Genomic DNA, 18,645 nt, shown 5'->3' with positions numbered 1-18,645 from the left:
AAATTTATTATACTATTTTAAACCTCTTTTCCCCAAATATCAATATCAAATTTAGAATTCCTACACATTCAAATTAGCTCTTTTTAATCTCTTTTACTCAGGTTCTCACCACATCCTCAGCTTTCTCAGTCACTCTGTCCTGTCCCGTGTCCTCTTTCTCATGTCTCACAATCTCCTCAGTCTTGCCCTTGTCCTCCTTCCGGTGCGTCTTTCTTGGCTTTAAACAAATCTCCCTCTCCTGGACTATCCTTGCCAACCCTTCCCCTGTCCTCTTTCCGCCACGTCTCATGAACAGGGCCCTCTGCTAACACCCATCCCTCTTGCTTCCTCCATTTTAATTGTTTTTCTCACTCTCTTGCTTTACCTCAGTCGTGCTTTAATCTTGACTTTGTATTATTCAGTTGATCTCTCTCTCTCTCTCCCACTACCTTATATTTGGGTGTGCAAAATTTGTTTGCACATACAAATGTGTTTATTAGTCCCTCCCTGTCTCTCTTTCTCTCTCTCTCTTCTTGCTATTTCTTGTGATAGATTATTGCCTTTGTCCATTAGAAAGCCAATCTTTTCAGGAAATGAAATAGTCCAGAGAACACAGTTGAGTCACTGAATTAATACAGCCATTTTTCTGCAGGCATAGGCATCATGAGTAGGGGCATTTGAGGAGGGTGACGTATAATATTCTGCTTGAACGAGAACTCTGAATTGGATATGTTTCATTTCTTTCAGAAGTTCCATGCTGCTACTCCTGATTCATTTGGCCATTGTAATTCAGAAGTTAAGTGATAGTCTTCAGACATGCAGCATTTACTCTTTGCCCAGCTATTAGGTAGGCAAGGTATTTTTGTAGAGTTGTATTTAGGAATCTTAAATTAAATTATCATGTCATGAACAGGGGTGGGAATTGCTCAGGCCTCCAGCTGCAATGAATAACATTGGGAGTTACAGTGTGACATCAACTTGAGAAAAGCATTATTCCATGCCTGTTTTACCTTTTTCTTGCTGCTTTCTACCATGCAGGATAGTAAGTTAGGGTGATTTGTTGAAATGAGCTTTGACAGGTCATGAAAGATAAAAACTTCTTTCTTGTAAAGGTACTTTTCCAAGAAGAAGTGTAACCATTTTTACCTTGTGGTTTAAAGTAATTATGATTTCCTCTCACTTAAAGACAAGTTCTTCTTTACTTTTTAGCCTGGATGGCTAGCAACTCTTGCTGCTTGGATGGCAATAGCTGTAAGAAGACATAATGTCATGTTGGTCACAGAAATAAGCATTACCCATTTAACACCGTTTCACTTTAGATCCCAGTTTTACTGTGAAAGCCTGTATGAAATAGTAGGGTATTGTCAGATTTTTGTCTGACAGCAACACCAAGCAGTACATACTGCTTCCAGGTAGGAAAAAGTCAAGATTGGACCTCTTTCTAGGAATAGGCTTGTTCCTGTTACAATACATGATATATCCATATGAAGATACACAAAGTATAGACGTTACTAAACATTGGTCCACAGAATCATCTCAACAGTTCTTTGCATTAAACTTTGTGGGATGTTCTGCTGTTAGTATTTTCCTCTTTATATTTCTCACTGTTAGGATTTCAGGGGGGGAACCCCTCACTAATTGCAATTAGGGATCTCTGTGCAGTTATACTCTGCTAATAAATAGGTATAGAGCTCCATGAAATTACAAACACTTCAAGTTATTAATAAGCAGCTGTTGGTTTGCTGTAATTTTATGTACATGTTCCTAATTGTTGACTGCCTCCCCTGTAATTTTTGTCGGCGGCCATCTATCTTACCTAATTTAGTCGCAGTGACAGAAATTGAGTAAATTTCAAGTGCAGTTGTGAATAGTTCTGAAAATAGAAGCACTCTTGTCAATTAATCTTCTTTCTTGGATTTAGAAATTAATTGTTCAAAAAAAAAAAGCTCAAAAATGAGACTTCGCTCTGGATGCTTGATTTCACAGAACTAGACTATCTCCTCCCCTAAAAGCATTATTGGAGGGGGGGGGGGGAGGAAAACTATTCTGGCTTTCCATGACCTTACTGCTCATGCAAATATCCAAGTCTCATAGTTGCTGCTTGAATAAATATTCCTAAACATAAATGTTGTAGAACAGGTGTCATTAAAGTCAGTAGATGTGAGTAGAACTTTGCAGTAGAAGTTACATATAGATAGTACTGTAAAATGCATAACACTATGTGATGGAAGGTGCCAAGTTGGGGCATTCTAGGACATGTTTTGAATATGTGAGAATTTGTGAATCACAGTTTAAAAACCTGGGATCTTCCCTATGCTTTTGAATTCCAGCTCCTATTAGTACCAGCCTGCATGACCAGTACTTAGGTGATAGGAGTTGTAGTCCAAAATCTGCAGATCTATCGGTTCCCAATTCAGTGATTGATACTAAATTAGTGCTAGGTTGTCAACACTAATTAAAGAAAGAGGCATTGGATGTCAAATATAATGTAGTCTATAGGGCATGTTTAGATACAAAATTAATTTAGACAGAAAAGAGTCCCAGCTTGTACCTGTTTTCCAATTAATGGATTATTTTCATTCAGATTTCCTTGACCTCCAATTCCTGCATTTTTCTGCCCTTCCTTTAAAAGGTCTAAGCTACACCTTACACTGAGCTCTATGTAACTCCCCCAGAACTTTTTTCAGAATGAAAAACAGCCAACCAAGATGACAAAAACAGACATGATCTTGATACTTGCTCTTTTACTACTTTTTTTCTCCCCATAAGTCACTCCCTTCACACTTCTTCCCTCCATAGCGAACAATTTTGAAATAAAAACATTGAGTGTATCTACACTGTAGAAACAATGCACTTTGACACCACTTTAAGTGCTGTAGCTCCATCCTATGGAATCCCAGGGTTTGCAGTTTTGTAAGGTCTTTAGTCTTCCCTGCCAAAGAGTGACGTTGCCTCACAAAACTACAAATCCCAGGATTCTGTAGGATGGAGCCATTGCGGTTAACATGGTGTCAAAATGCATTATTTCTCATAAGGGAACTAATTCCATGTAAATGTGTTTAGGATTTTGGGGAGCAAAATGTTAAAATATTTGATGTATGCTCCCAGGACCATATTTTACCACAAGTCATTTCTACCTTTCAGGGAAAAGGTATTTGATCTGAACAGTACTTTGGCCTGAACATCTACGAATTCTACTTCCGTACCTGTACTCACACCCAGTGATTTGCATCCTGAAGGTTAAGTTAGAGCAAGATTAGCATGCAGCAATGTACTGTTGCCAGCAAAATGGAAAGTACTGTCCAGAGTGGCTGTATTACACATTCAAAGAATGGGGGGAATATAAGCCTGTGACATTTTAGTCACTGAATTAATTGCTTAAAATATTGTAAATTAAATTTAAAAGGTGCTCTTTTGGTTTCTAAATCTAGCGTTGCTTGTGGATCTTTTTCACTACCATGATAGACCAGAAGCCTCTTTTTTAAAAAAAACTTTAAAAAGTGTGCTCCTTTCAGCAGTAATAAAATCACTGGCTTTTCTGTGTTCCTTACAAACAAATTTGCCTTTAGGTTTTCTGGACCTGTAGCAAGCAGTCCTTTTTAACATTTTCAGTTTGTTTGTTTTTTCTAGAAAAGTGATAACTGGAAGCTAGGTTTTGAGGCAAGCCTCACTTCAGATTGCAGATACAAGTATAAAATGTAAACTTCCCTGAATTGTACTAAAAAGGTGAGTGGAGTGAGGAATGCAATTATACACGTCAGGTTTTGTTTTCAAAAGTCGTTTGAAGAAAGAATTGTTATTCCCCATGAACTTTTGGTTGCTCAACTTGACATGTTAAGATTTCTTCCTCATCTTCATTGAGTATACAGTTGTGTGCCCTTGAATATCTGTCAAATAATGAGAAAGGTGTTTATAAACTCACCCATGACATATCCATATTTTATGGAAAACAGCAAAATGTTTCTCCTTTGTGTAACATTAATGATAAGGCTTCCTTCCCTGCCTTTGCATTTAATATAGCCAATTCTTCCAACTGTTCTTTCATTTCTGCAATTTTCTTCGACATAACTCTTTTTATATGCAAATAGTTGTTCACCTGTCAGAATTCTGCATGTTCCATGTTCAATATCCCTTAACTGTGTTTCAGACAAAAACAAACATGTTTTCTATGTTAGAACTCCTGCATTTATAATCACTTTGTAGGATTTGTTAACTAGACGTGAACATGTACAAAAACCAACAACAGTCCTTTTTTGTTTGTGGGTATAACATTTTGTAAATCAAATTTGAAATTGTAAAAATGAGGGGGAAACGTTCAATTTCATTAAGGTTTGTACGTATTTTACTTTTTGTAATTTTGTAAAAAAAAGATATTTTTATTTTAGGGCAAGTTCTACTTTTCTATGTAATATACTGACATGGGGCACAATCCATCAGAAACAGATCCTGCTTTTGTCTTATTGGAATAAATTAGACTTGTGTTTGTGCCCTTCCCCCTTTCATTATTTTGAACAAAAGCAGGTTAGATTTCTCCTGTATTGTGCCTGTGATGTCTTTTATTTTTTAATGAAAATTATTTAAAACCACTATTATGCCTGGAAACGTGTCATGTATCTTGAAACTGGAATCTTTGCTGTTAAGTGTTGTAAGTTAACTTGTGTTAATATCTGATTCACATTAAAAAGGATAATTGTAGTTTATGACTCATTCTTTTGTGCCAGAAGACAAAAATAATACTCTAAGATATGGAAGTCGTCAAAAATAAATAAATCCTAAAAAAGCAAACCTTGATTTTACCATTTTATATAAGGGTTACAATTTTACTCTCCACTGCTCTAGTCTCCCCGGGATTCAATCCCTAGTCCAATGTCGATTTTCAAGCTGTGGGTGTTTGAATCTGTGGATAAAGAATCTATGAATATGGAGGGCCGACTGTACATCAAGTTTGTTTTTTGTAATTTTGTCCTACTATATGATTCTGCTATTGTGAAATTTTAGACTGGTGAGAATGGTTGATAGTGGTTAACTCAGAGCAATAACTCACTATGGTTACTTGGATCTGATGAAGTGGAATGGAATCTCTGATAACCAAAGTTGAAATGTATCATTTCATTTGCATCATTCTCAAACAGGCTGCCAGATGTTCCCCTCCCCTTCATTTTCCTTCCTATGCAGGAACTCACTGATCCTGAAATGGACTTTTATGTACAAAGATGGTTGGAATTCACTGGACAGTTATAGCTATTAGCTCATCTTCTATCAGGTTATCTTTTGGGAAGATAAATGTAGCTCATGATGTATTGAAACAAAAAAGCAAACAGAGCCCCAAACCTTTGTTCCATAATGTTTTGTTGAAGGCAGCAGAAGAAAGAAAAGCAAAAATATGTTATCTTCCTGAAAAGCTGGAATATTAATGGATCAATTTGCTGATTAGAATTACACTGTGGGACAATTACCAACAGGTTCTTCTTGGGTGTGTTACTGGTGTCCAGATATGCCTCATGTCTACACAAACCATTCTAGAAGCTTTCTGCAAGCAAAATATTAAGGGAGGTAAAGGGGAAGAGTCATATGGTTCACACCAAGTTTGTTTTTACTGATCTAGTGCTTCTCAATTACTTTCTAATGGGATTCATTTAAAAAATAAATTCCCAAAAGTACATTTGCGGATATGAAAACTCTCAAATTATAGCTTATGATTGACTAGGAATGAGGCATTATGCATGCAGGTGTAGCTGGTTTTGGGTTATTAGAAATCCAATCTATTTTTTATGATATTATAGTGTAATTTTCGGCACAAGATCATGATATAAATTTCCAGTTGCATCGGAACATAAACTAAAGTGTCCCTGACTCTTGTCACTTTCCATGGTCTTTAATTTGATTAATAAATGGGATGAGAGCTATAATATTTTCCCAGTAAGAATCTATGATCATCCCTCCATCAAAATGAGCCGATTTTATAGTCATGTGTAACAATGATAAAAGATGTTATTTCAGGACTATTGAGACTAGTTTCTTTAGCCTATAAATGTTGATCGTATGGCTTTGGTCTTTGGAGCACGTAAGTAACCTTTTTTGTGCCTTAAGAGCCACTGTCCTTGGGAATTCTGGCCCCTTGACTTACTGTGTAAAATAAAAAGTTGCAAAGTTGAAGTGAATAACTCAAGTAATCTGCCCTTTTTTCAGTTTTAGCACAGCAGCATTCATTAATTCATTTGCATCTCAGGTAACTTAAATAAAGCATCCAAGTGGAGAGTGCATGGCATGTTTACTCAGAAATAAGTCTCACAGCATTCAGTGTGGCCTACTTGCAGTTGCATGCATAGGATTATGTTTTAGGTCAGTTATCATGGTTCAGTGCAAAATAGGCTGAGTGCATAAGTATTTTTTCAATGATGCAGCCAATAAATACTGGCTTCTCTAGTGAAACCTTTCAATAACTTGCCAGTAGTTTTTATTCCACTGAATGAAAGTAACAGCTTCAAACAGATTAATATTAAATAAATCCACATGCAATTTCAATACAGAAGAATATTCATGTTGACCTCCCTCTCTCCCTCGCTTTACCAAAAAAATGGCAAATAGAAAAAAGAAATAAATCATTTCAATAGAGATGCAGGGAATTCTATATGTGACTTTAATTTCTCTTTAATTCTCATGTTGCTATTGTCAGTTTAAGACTTAGGAGAGGCGGGATATGACCTTATCAGAGATCACAGTAATGAGTGCTGTAACCATATGAGTATGTCTCAAGTGAATATGTCTTGCAAAATTTTCTTCGTTAATTTCATGGGGGAGGGGGACAGTTCTGTGTCAAGAGAACAGTGCACAGTGCATGTTTGCCTCTTCAAAGTGGAATCATTCTTAAAGACGGAGGGAACTGAGTGTGCATGTTGGACCTTCTACACCTAAAAAAACCCATTGCCTTGGGTAAGTGCATTTCAATTCAGGATGTATAATTGAAAGTTAATGGCCCAGTCTACTGCCTCATCTTTGGATATCTGAAGGCAGAGATTCATAGACCCTATGCACCCTTTCATCTCTCTCCTATTGCTATGTTTGCCAAAGCCTGAATGTGAAAAAAGTCGCATCATATCTTGGGACTGGTTTCATCTGGATTGTTACAGCTGGACAATAGGAGTAACAACACTTATACAGGTGTTACTATAGTGCTGCTACCAGAGGCATTCACACACACACACACACACAAATGTGATCTATACAACTCTGCCACAAGAAGCCATTAGTCCACCTGTATACCACATTTGTTGTTGAGGTAAACACTGACGTTTTCTATATGGACTCAGAAGAAGAAATGTTAAAGAAACATTGTGACAGTGAGTACTGACACTCTTCAATGATTTAGTAAACTGTTGGTTAAATATGAGTGTAGTAATTAGATGGATTGGCCAAAATAATGAACAGATGATACTCTTCAGCCATAAGTAAGAGTGAACACTAGGTGAATGTTTTCTTTTGGCTGTTCATATTTGAAACATAAATAACTGGAATTGGATGCAAAGTTGTTTGACAAATGTATTACTCTTGGAAGAGGGAACAATTAGCATAAATACTATAGAAGTGAATTGATTTGATAAGGGTAAGGTTTGTTTAGTTGATTTTGTAATCATTCATAGTTAAATCCTGATTAATATATAAAAATGAATTGAAGTCTGACTCCACTTTAATCAAGTCTAAATGATTTACTTTAGAAGGGTTGATGGAATTAATGAAAGAATAAAATTGATTTTGGATTAAGGTATATTCATTTACCTGAGATGATTATATGGATTTTCCTATCTGATAAGCTTATTTATTAACAATATATCAGCAGTGCAATCCTAACTCAAAAGGTATGTAGGTTCTAGGGAGTTAGCATTAGGTCAAAGTGACCAGACATCCACCTTTTCCAGAACATGTTCAACATTTCAGCCTTCTGTCCAGGAGGAATGTCAAAATGTCCTCCATTGTAAGCATTACTAAGAAGCACGAATGTACATTTATATTAGTGTTTTTCCCTTTTATTTTGACATGTCCTTCATTTTTCTTGAATGCCCTAAATTTTGTGGCGCCTTGTCCATCTTTGCAGTTAGGACATCTGGTCACCCTGCATTAGGCATAAACCTCAGCTGCTAGCAGAGCCCTGTTGTGCCAGCTGATCTCAGAAAACTGCCATGAAAGCAAACTGCTGGCAGAACTCGTATACTGGCTAAGATCTGCTAGCAGAAGAGGCAACGAAAGTGGGGCAGTGGAGTAATGCCAGATCAAAACCTCTTCCAATCCAGGGACAAAGCCACTGTGTTGGCACAAAGTTAAGCCAAAGGTGAGGGTAGTCTTCAGTAATTCCCAACTCTTCCATACAAGGAGGAACTTGGATTCACCATAGCCCCAGCTGATCTTCTGTTAGCTTAGCTGGTCTTGGCTGTCTTTGCCAGTTAGGCTTGAACTCTGGCTGCAAGGCTATGCATAAGTACGGAAGTATAGACTTTGGGCCTCTGCCCATTTAAAACTGTTTGAATTGCTTCTGAGTAGACATATATATCCTGAGCCCTTTCTATGCTATTTTTTTTAAAGGGAGAATGAAACACTACATTGAACACAAGAAAGAAATATGGGATAGAAATATTGTTCTGGTTGGAGAAGATGTAAGAAAATCTCAAGATGAATGTAAAATTTTTGAACACAGAATAAATATGAATATGAAAGGAATAGGCTATAAAATGATTGATAAATTAGTGTTAGACGAAAGCATTCCTTTTTATAGCAGCTGAAGTAGACTAAGTTATATTAGAGATAGTTAAATGGAAATGTTGCATAATTTGGTTAACAAATCGTTGTCTTCAACTTATTTGCATTTACAGGCCTGTTAACAAAGTTTCTGACTAAGGCCTTTTAAAAAGGCTATTGATGCTAGTCCATTCTCCTTTTCCTTCTCCTCTTTAGCTTGAAGATTTTTAGCAACATCAGCATTGGGATGATAATAATAATAATAATAATATGTTTTATTTATATACCGCTATTCCAAAGATCATAGCGGTGAACAGCAAGTAAGCTAATTTGCCCCCAACAGTCTGGGTACTCATTTTAGCGACCTCGGAAGGATGCAAGCCTGAGTCGAGCTTGGGCCCTTTTGCTGGTCTTGAACTCGCAACCTTGTGGTTTCGAGTAAATGGCTGCAGTACAGGCATTTAACCACTGCGCCACCAGGGCTCCTTGATGATGATGATGGAAGACTTTCAGTGTCAGGTTGTAGCAGTATCTCTGCAGTAAGCACTGTAAGAAAGCTTGTGCCAGGGAACAGTGAGATTCTTCTCTACCCTTTCCTAGGGGTTTATCGCACTGTAAAAAAACCACAATTTACCTCCTCCGAATTGAAGTCTTCCAGGATGCAGCCAAGTTCTATCACATGCATTTTGCCACGTGAAATCTGGCTAGAATCTGCCCTGAGCTGTCCGATTTGCAAAGTTGAGAAACTCCTGGCTTTGCAAATCGGCCAACTGAGAGAGGATTCTAGCCAGTTTTTAGCCGGTGTAAGAATGTATCTCTATTTTTTTCCATACTATTTCTGCCTCTGGTGCCAAAGTTTCTGTTAAAGAAGGAATGCCCAGGAACACACCAATTTTGTTAACTGAGCTGTACCTGTATTTCAGTGTCAACAGCCCCAAATAATCAAGGCAAAAGTTGTGCTAGTCTTCTAATATGTAGAAGCTTGGTTTCCTTTATGTGCCTTTACGTGTATACTAGGTTGATCAAATGCATGTTGAGATTTGTTTCTCCAGGTGAGAGGCATCTGTTCCAGTGTACCCCGATATGATCTATTCAGTCCTCAAAAAAAGAAAAGTATGTCCCAGTGGCCATTTGGGAGATGTGGAGAACTCAGTTGAGATCGATTTTTTTCACTGACATGTTTAATCTTGGTTTGGCCTAGGAACTCTGCTCTTTAGCTTGTGTTCTGGAAAACAAAGAAATTGTTGTCTGCTACCCTAAAATCCCTCTTGAGAAAATCGCTAGGCAGGGCAGGGGTATGTAATACTGTTGAAATGCAGACCATCACAAAAAAATTGGCAGAGAATGGAGTGAATGGAACACTTTAAAGAAATAGAAGTAGCAAAGCTGATAATTAAAAGAGTCAGGTTAAAATAAGAAAATAAATGAAAAATTCACCTGAAAAAAATTGGTTTCAGTTGGTAGCAGAAAATAAAGAAGAGAGAGGCCTAGTTGTAGAGTATGTGTGGGGTGCTACTGAAAAAGCTCCCTAACTGATAAGGATGCTGCGAAAGGCTTCTCTTTCAGACCTTGGGCTGCAGGCAAAATTAAATGGGGAGGCGCAGTCCTTGGGGATTTAATGTATTTTAAAGCAAAAGTAAACACCATCTTTTCTGCTGCAAACAGACAACACAAAAGCTGAGCAGGTTGTTTAGGTTTTTATTTTTTGAATTATTGTTTATATAGTACAATATATAAAAATACGGAGAAGCCCAGCCCTGCTCCCAAATTTACAGTGTCTAAAAGCAGTGGTTACAATCTGCGTCACCTTTTTTCTAACGGTATCATTGCCTTCACTTGCATAGGAAGGACGGTATGCCTTTCTTAAAAGCGGCTTGCAGTACTTTCCCCATCTTGTTTCACAAGGTGTTGTGTTCTAGTGGGAATCAATTTCTCTTTATTAACTCAACAGATTAGTCCGTTCCCTCTGCTACAGTTAGAAAACTGAGCTGTAGTATCTCCTGTCTTCATCTTCCCTTTGGTTTGCCTCCCGCTTCCTCATCTAAAAACAGATTGGATTACATTTCAAACATGCACACAGTTTCCACCCAGAGTGAAAAGAGTTGCACAGCTGACTGGCTTCAGTATTGTTTTGACTTTTCTGTATGCAGAGCCCTTCATTTAAAAATTTTAAAAAAAAAATCTGTTATTTATGGCATATTCTTCCTGACCTTTCTGTAACCTTGGAAAACATCCCTCATTCCCAGCCAGCCATCCAACCTACTTCAGCCTTGACGGATTCACTCCAATAAACAGGCATGATGGCTGTAATTTTGCTTAGTCAGTACAATGATTGTGCCGTATAGATGGCAGCATGGTAGCAGGGGTAGAAAGTGCTATGATGGTGGTTATGGAGTGGGGGAATGGCAGCAAAAGCCAGCTCTTGAGCTATGCAGGAGCCAGTGGGGTAGCTTTCTTGGGGAATCTTCTCCAAAAAGTAAAAGACTAGGGTAAAGTACCAATAGGATTTGGGCTTCTGTCTCTAGCTACTTGCTGTTCAAATTGCCAATGGAGGCTCTGAGCACTGTTTTGAGGTTCTTATCTGGTCGCGAGGCTCCTATGAGACAAAGAAACAGAACTAAGGGGCAAAAAATATCTGACCTACTTCTTCATATAAAAGATTTTTGTTTGGTCTGATGTGAGACCAAACATCAGAAACCTAGCCAGAAACCTTGTCTGCTCTGCAGGTCCTTCCCATGAAAGCAGGGGAGATGGATTGTTGTGGGTTTAGTGGTGCTGAGATACTCTGCATAAGTTTGAAAGCTCTTGCTTCATTTGTTTCAGGGCTAAGTGATTATAGCAAAAGACTTTCTAAGCATTTGCTTCAGGTTAGATTCTGGACTTTGTTCTACCCCCCCCCCCTACAGTCCATGATGCTGTACAAATAGTTAGCAGAGCTTAAATCTCTGCCAGCATTTTTCTCCTGGGCTCCTGTCTTCATGTGCAATTCCAAGTTTTGCCAGGGCACACCGCAGGGCACTCCGGGGCTAGTAGCAATGGAGTATTCTGGGCACAATCCAGCAGTCTTTCATCCCACAAAAGAGACATTCTCCTCCCAGGTCTCCAGTGGCAGCTCTTCGTTTTCCACACATTTCCCATCACCCACACTGGACCCTGACTGGTGGAGAGATCCCCAGGTATTCTTCACAGATCCTGCCAGCACAAAGCAGGGACATATTGGATGAGTGGCTGGGGAGGGAAGGCAGGAAGTTGGGTGGATGGGGATGTGGGATGTGGGCTGGCCCTGACCAGCTGTAAGTGGGAACTTTTTTAAGGTTAGGGAAAAATAGATGTTGGGGACCCTCAGGCTAAAGGGTCTGACACCAGAAGAAGAAAAACCACCCACTGTTTTGGTCAGCAGAGCAAGGATGTGGGGAGCCCAGAAGTCCATAGACCTCTTGCAGAGTAGCAATGTGAGGTTCCCCCAAAAGAACAAGATGGGAATCTTTTGGGGGGCAGGGGTTGCTGTGCAACTGAAATACTGGATGCTTCTTTCTGAAAAAAAATTTGTTAAAGGACATATCCTGGCTTAATATCACCAGCAGGATGCCAGCCATAACATGTTAGCTGTGATCTTGGCTGTTCAAAACAAAACAAAACAAAACAAGTTTCATTTATATGCTGCTTCATACTGTACTAACAGTGTTTAAGCAGTTTACAACTGTAAGACGCACAGGTTCAGTGTGCAATAGAAAACCTAGTGCCTTTCAGCAGTGAAGAACTGTATGTGACGTATCAATAGCAGGTGGCCATTTTGGAACAATTGCGAGGGTTTGGAGTGTAATATCATGGGTTCTGTGTGTTGCAGTGGGCCTGATAACCCTTTTTTTGTGGGTGTATTACTTGTATCACAGTACATTGTACTTGTGTTAGGTTGACGATTCCCAGAAAAAAAAACAGGTTAAGAGTGAGTTAAGAGACTGTCTTTTTTTGCCTTGTTAAAACCACCTTTTTCCTTCTCCATAAATCTGCATGTAACAGGTGAAGTCAGGATAATATTTCACCCACTTAAGGAGGTCCATGCAAAGCTTACACAGTAATAAATTTGTTAGCCTTTAAAATAATATAAGACTCTTAGTCTTTAACAATAAACACAGCTACTCTCTAGAACATGTTACAATTCTGAACATATCAATCCATTAAAATTAATGGAATTTTAATCTGTTAAAATTAATGGAATTTACTTCTCGAGCCAGAGCCCTGGAATCCTTACAAGAGTAATTTCCCTCATTAATTTTGGTGGAGCAAATGGATGTGCAGTCACTACAGAAGCACCACAAAAACTCCCTGGTCTACACAACCAAATGGGATAAGGGTTTAAAACTCTTCCATTGCCACCATTCTGTTTTTCCTATGTTCATGTAAAAGGGATGTTTCTGAGGAGGAGAGCTTGTTCTACACGTGGAGGCTCTCCATATGAGCAAAACCCCATATTTTCCCATCTAATTAGGACTTTGCATGTGTCAGTTTTGGCATCTACAGTTTAAAGAAGGTTTACAAGTTGGAAAACCTCATAGGACTAAATGAGAAAATGGTCAGCATCCTGTTGGGCAGTTATGAACGTGTAACCTACAATTCCACACTTGTGACGTGCTTCATACCCTATATAGCTCCTAGCTTTGGGGCTACATAGGGACCATGGAAGGCCCCCAATGTCCACTTACTGGGAAGCAGATGTTGCAATCAATGGAAGGCCATTCCTGTCACTCCAGAAGCAGCTGATTGATGGTCCCACCCTCCCATGCCCAAGGGGAAATTGCAACAGGAGCCCTGTTTCTACTTGTGGTGTCAAAGATGGCTTGCAGAAGGTGATGGGACCAACAGTCAGCTGCTTCCTGAGCAAAAGGGGAACAGACCCCCATTGATCACAGTGGGGATGGGGTGGTGGAGGATGTCAGTCCCATCACACACAAGTTTTTTCCAAATCAAATACAGTAGAGTCTCAGTTATCCGACATTCGGTAATCCAACATTCCAGATTATCCGACTGTCAGATAACTTGGGGGCATGGCTATGGGTCTTTCCGCACCCACAGACACCCCCCCCCAAAGAGACGGCTTGCTTTCCCTTGGCTTGAAGGGAGCTCCGCAGAGCTCCCTTCAAGCCCAGGGCAACCAGGCCGTGAGGAAGGGACTCTGGCCTTGGCCCAGTCCCTTCCCCGGCAGCTTGCTTTCCTTCGGCTGGAAGGGAGCTCCGTGGAGCTCTGTTTGGGCCAAGGGAAACAGGACTCCCTCGGGAGAGAAGGGGCCAAGCCCCGCCGAGGCTCCCCTTCTCTCCCAAAGGAGTCTGAGGACTTCCTCTGGAGAGAAGGAGCCAAGCCCCGCCAAGGCTCCCTTTCTCTGCCAAGGGAGTCCGAGAGAAAAGTGTTGCTGGGCACAACACTTCCCTTCCCGGCTTGGATCTCCTCAGCCCGCGGGGAGTGCATGCACTCCCCATGGGCTGAGAAGATGCAAGCTGCTGAGGAGTGAAGGAGGAGGGCAAGGGAGGCGAGGGACTTTTGTCCCCAATGATAGTGTGTGCGCACATGTGCGCACGCCATCATTGGGGACCATCTGGATTATCTGACATATTCGGCTATCCGACTATAAGCCGGCCAGTTTATGTCAGATAATCAAGACTCTACTGTACTAAAAGCCCCTTTGTTCTTTCAGTCCCATCAGCTGATCACCTTACAGCATTGTTTTAACTGTTAGGAGAAGTCTAGTTTACAAATGGGGAACCTGCAGCTTCCAAGAAGTTGCTGGATTTCAGCTCCCAGCAGTCCCTATCAGCAAGGCTTTTGGTCAGGGATAATGGGAAGGAAAGTCTATCAACATCTGTAAGGAGCACAAATTCCAGCCTTCCTGCAGGCTGTGTTCATTCCTCTTCTCCCTTAACTCTGTACAAAATGAAAACCCTGTTAAAAACATCTGAGCTAAAAGGCAGAAGGAATGCCTTCCTGTCGAAGGACTGCATTCAAAAAATGAAATAAAGTGGGTCCTGTCAGCTAGCTTGAAAATTCACTATAATGAAGGGGGAAGGGACTGAATTGTACAAAATTGTGTAGCTATCTGCTGCAGCACGTAACCAAAATACTTCTATTTACTGTTCAGTTTCCCCCCTTGTACATACCTCTACTGGTAATTAAAAACAATAGAACCAATATACTAAGTCAATTTGGGCTGTTTATTCATAAAGTATGAGCAAATACAAACATTGTTTACTTTGCCATTCTTAACATGAATGGATTTTTTTTTTTGCGGGTTGGGGAAGATGGAACAATTCTAGCTACAAAAGTCAACTTCTTAATTTTCATTAAACAATGAAAAAATTCATTCCTCTAGGAAAAAAGCAAGTTCTTGTTAAAATCTGCTGCTTGTTCTTTTCTGTTCTCCTTTGAAATCTACCCTCAAGTCCCAGTGCTGCTTTCATTATTCTAAACGTATTTTTAGACATTCAACAAGTACACATATATTGTCTGTATGTGTTATAAATATATACCATATATACACATACACAGTACTTAAGAAGACTTTATGAACTTTACATTTTTATGTTTTGCAAGTGTAAGAAAAAAATCTCACATTTGGTATGACTAATGGTAACTTAGTTTCATCTCTGCATGACTTTTTCACAACATTAGATCTTGTAATGCTAGGAAAGGTACAGTCCTAAATTACACTTCCAAAAGGACTCATGTCATTTCCTCTTCCTATACCAATCTTCAACTAACTTAATTTCTTTCTCTAAAAAATAATAAGGCAGCAGGTATGCAAATACAACTCCTATGCTGTAGTGTAGATGAGCATATAGAAACATCTGCACATCCCTCTTTACAACACCATCATCTCTTCCTTCAAGCATTCATTCTTCAAAGAAACATTTGTCCCTCTTCTATCAGAATATGCATATTATTGAAACGCAGTACTTTTTAAGTGAGTTTCCCAGCAATAAATTCAGTGTATATTTCTGAAATACAGCCCCATAAAGCTCCTTTGAGCAGATCCTGCGGTGTTTTGTTGCCTCTGCTGAAGAAGCTACAACACAATGACCCAGCCTTCTTTTTTTTGTGATAGAGAGAGGGAGGGAGGGAGCAAAGCGGTTTATGGCTCTGCCAGAGCCTTGTGGTGAAGCTTTGTCGCTTAACCATTATAGTCATATACTGATGAGGACAGAAAACAACACTGAAGAAAGGCACAGGAAGAGAGCTAATATCACTCATTCCCACAGAGAATACATGTAGGATCTATTCAGCTATATCAGCTTTCCAGCCTCCTGTTTACTGGCCACTTTACCCTAATGCAGAATTTGATATGCTTTCTAAGATGCACATAAACTCTCTTACAAACACAGCTCTATTTAGTTCATTAAGGCAGATGTTCTGCCTCTGCAAATAGATACCTAGGTCAACAACAGAAGTGGGGAACATGTGGCCCTCCACATGGCAATGGACTCAAATGCCCAGCATCCTTCACAACTGGTCATGCTGGCTGGGACTGATGGGAGATACAGTCCACCAGAGGTCTGAAGGTCTCCACTTTCCCTTGGGGTACAGCTGTCTTTTAAGCAAGAGGAATTCCACATCTGTCTGTAAAGAATGGCTGGATCTGAATGTGTGACAATTGAATTTGACCAAATTCCCAACATCTCCAGCAAATAAGGTAATGAAACATACAAATGAGACATGAATAAAAGGCATAGCGACACACACCCCAGTGATGCTTTCTCAAATGATCACAGGAGTTATTCAAATATTGGGAAAATGATTTTTTGGAATGAAACTCCCAGAGTCCCTCAGCCAGCATGGCAACTGTAACTTGCCAAAATGTAACTTTTCCAGGCCCTGGTTACGATTATTAAATCAAGTGGTAATAACAGGCTTCACCATCCAACCATCCATGAAACTCTACAGTACTCTTTTCTGCACTAACAAGACTCCAGTCACCAAAACTGATTAAGTCAAGATAGTCTTTACCACAGAGTTCTCCTTGTTCACTCTTCCAATTCTGAATGTGTCTGAGTTTGGTCTTTTCATTATGTTGTTACCTGGGCCGAACATAAACATTATGAATTAATAATGCTTCTTTTCACAAATACTCACTTGACCTCTGTAGATGTTGCTGTGCACCAGACAAGTAAAGACGGCTCTAAGCCATTTATTTTTTTAAAATGAGAGGGCTCTAATCCCTTTGGTCTGCAATCCATTAGTTTCTCATGGAAGAAATCGCCTTCATTATAAAGAATCCAGGCATAATTCTGACAACTCACATAGGTTTGGAAATTTGGCTGAACAGTTGTCCACTGCCATATCAACTGGTCTCAGAGTTATTCTAAATTTCAAAACATAATTGCTGTGCAATCTAGAAAACTGCCCTACTGGGTACAAGGGTGCCACCACATGCGTGTGGCAAGAAAGACATCACCCACTGCAGTATCTCAGAAAGCATGTGCATAGAGTTGTTCCAGAAAGCACACTATAGTTTTCTCATTCCTCTTTCCTTTCTGACAAAGACCTGTAGCAGAAGCAATACTTTTGCCTTTGGAACAGGCAAACCAATTCCCTGTGGTGCATTAATAACCTGGGGATTTCAGAAGATCTTCCTAGACTGGAAGAACAACCTGACCGACCATGGACAGCAGCAGCCCAGTGCCTGAAGAACTCAATTACCTACTGAAGCAGAGATACAAGTACAGTACCTCCTGGTGTCCTGTGTCATTAACCTGCCATAGAGACTCCAGCTTTCTCTTTTGCTTTAATACTGCTCCTAAAGAACTGCGCTCTCAGGCAAACACTAATTGAGTGATAAGATGCTATTTTCTACCACTCTTTCGCAAGGTGCTATTCAAATGGCATCTGCACACTCGCATCAGAATTACCAATCAAATTTCTGCAAGGTTCTCATTCAGGAGCCTGGGAAGAACAAACTGGAATAGTCTAACTAAAAATATCTCTGCCCAGAAACCTGCTATGATTTCTGGTCTCTGAAGAGAGAAACTTTACCTTGCATAACCAGAAGAAGAAAAACTTATAAGCAGACAAATGAACCTATAATCTTCATCAAGCTGGGGGGAAAAAATCTTGTCTTATTTCAAACAAAATACCAAACAAATAAAAGAATGGGGGAAGAGGAGAAGAGTGAAAGGAAAGATTTCATCCATTTATACTCATTCTGTCACAAAATTAGTTTTGCACCATGCTGGAACACTCTGAAACAATGCCTTGCTAAGGCCCCAATCCAACAATTTCCTACAGATGTGGGAGTTCAGCTGTTGCTTAGATACCAGTCAGGTTTATCCCAATCATTTCAGTCAAAAAAGCAGCACATCTTAATGTTCAACGACAGAATTTTTGCATTCATAAGTGCTCCATGTGGGGAAAAGAGACCCCACGCAACCCCCATGGGCCTGGCTTGAGATACAAGAGATCACGTTCTTAGTCACTGCCATATGGAAACAACATGGGTAAGCATACTAGGAGTCTGTGCATTCAGTCACCAAACTGTTCATAGTTTGTGTAGGCATCAGTGATTTACTAACCTGTCTTACGACATTTGGTTGCTTAAGGTAATATGAGAACTAGGCATCAGTACTGGTTCATTTTCCCATTCAAGGGAGGAGGCATTCATAAGCATGGACAGAACCACTTGCCTGCAGTAACAGTGCCAAAAAGATTTTTAAGGATGGTGTGCATGTGTTTGTGCATGCATGTGTGCATAAGGGGTGCAATACTGAATACTGGACAATATGAGACAGAATCTAAAATAAAAGGCATGGATCATGGCCAAGCCAGCAACTGCAAATAGACATGGCCATTGCTGAAAGAAAATGCACAGGAGAAACACAAGCCTGAGATGTGCTCATTGCTCATGCAAGGGACTGGCTCATGTTCTTGCCACATGCACCATGTTGTGGCAGTCTC

At 39.8% G+C, this 18,645-nt stretch overlaps 1 protein-coding gene across 2 annotated transcripts in view; it reads left to right on the top strand.

Annotated features, from left to right (window-relative positions):
* SEC22A (SEC22 homolog A, vesicle trafficking protein) overlaps positions 1 to 18,645 on the top strand; it is a 1,054,631-nt gene that overhangs the window by 109,417 nt on the left and 926,569 nt on the right. The window lies entirely within an intron of this gene.

Source organism: Sceloporus undulatus, chromosome 1, assembly GCF_019175285.1.
Source record: "Sceloporus undulatus isolate JIND9_A2432 ecotype Alabama chromosome 1, SceUnd_v1.1, whole genome shotgun sequence".
Taxonomy (NCBI): Eukaryota; Metazoa; Chordata; class Lepidosauria; order Squamata; family Phrynosomatidae; genus Sceloporus; species Sceloporus undulatus.
This window is presented reverse-complemented; position numbering and strand designations above follow the sequence as displayed.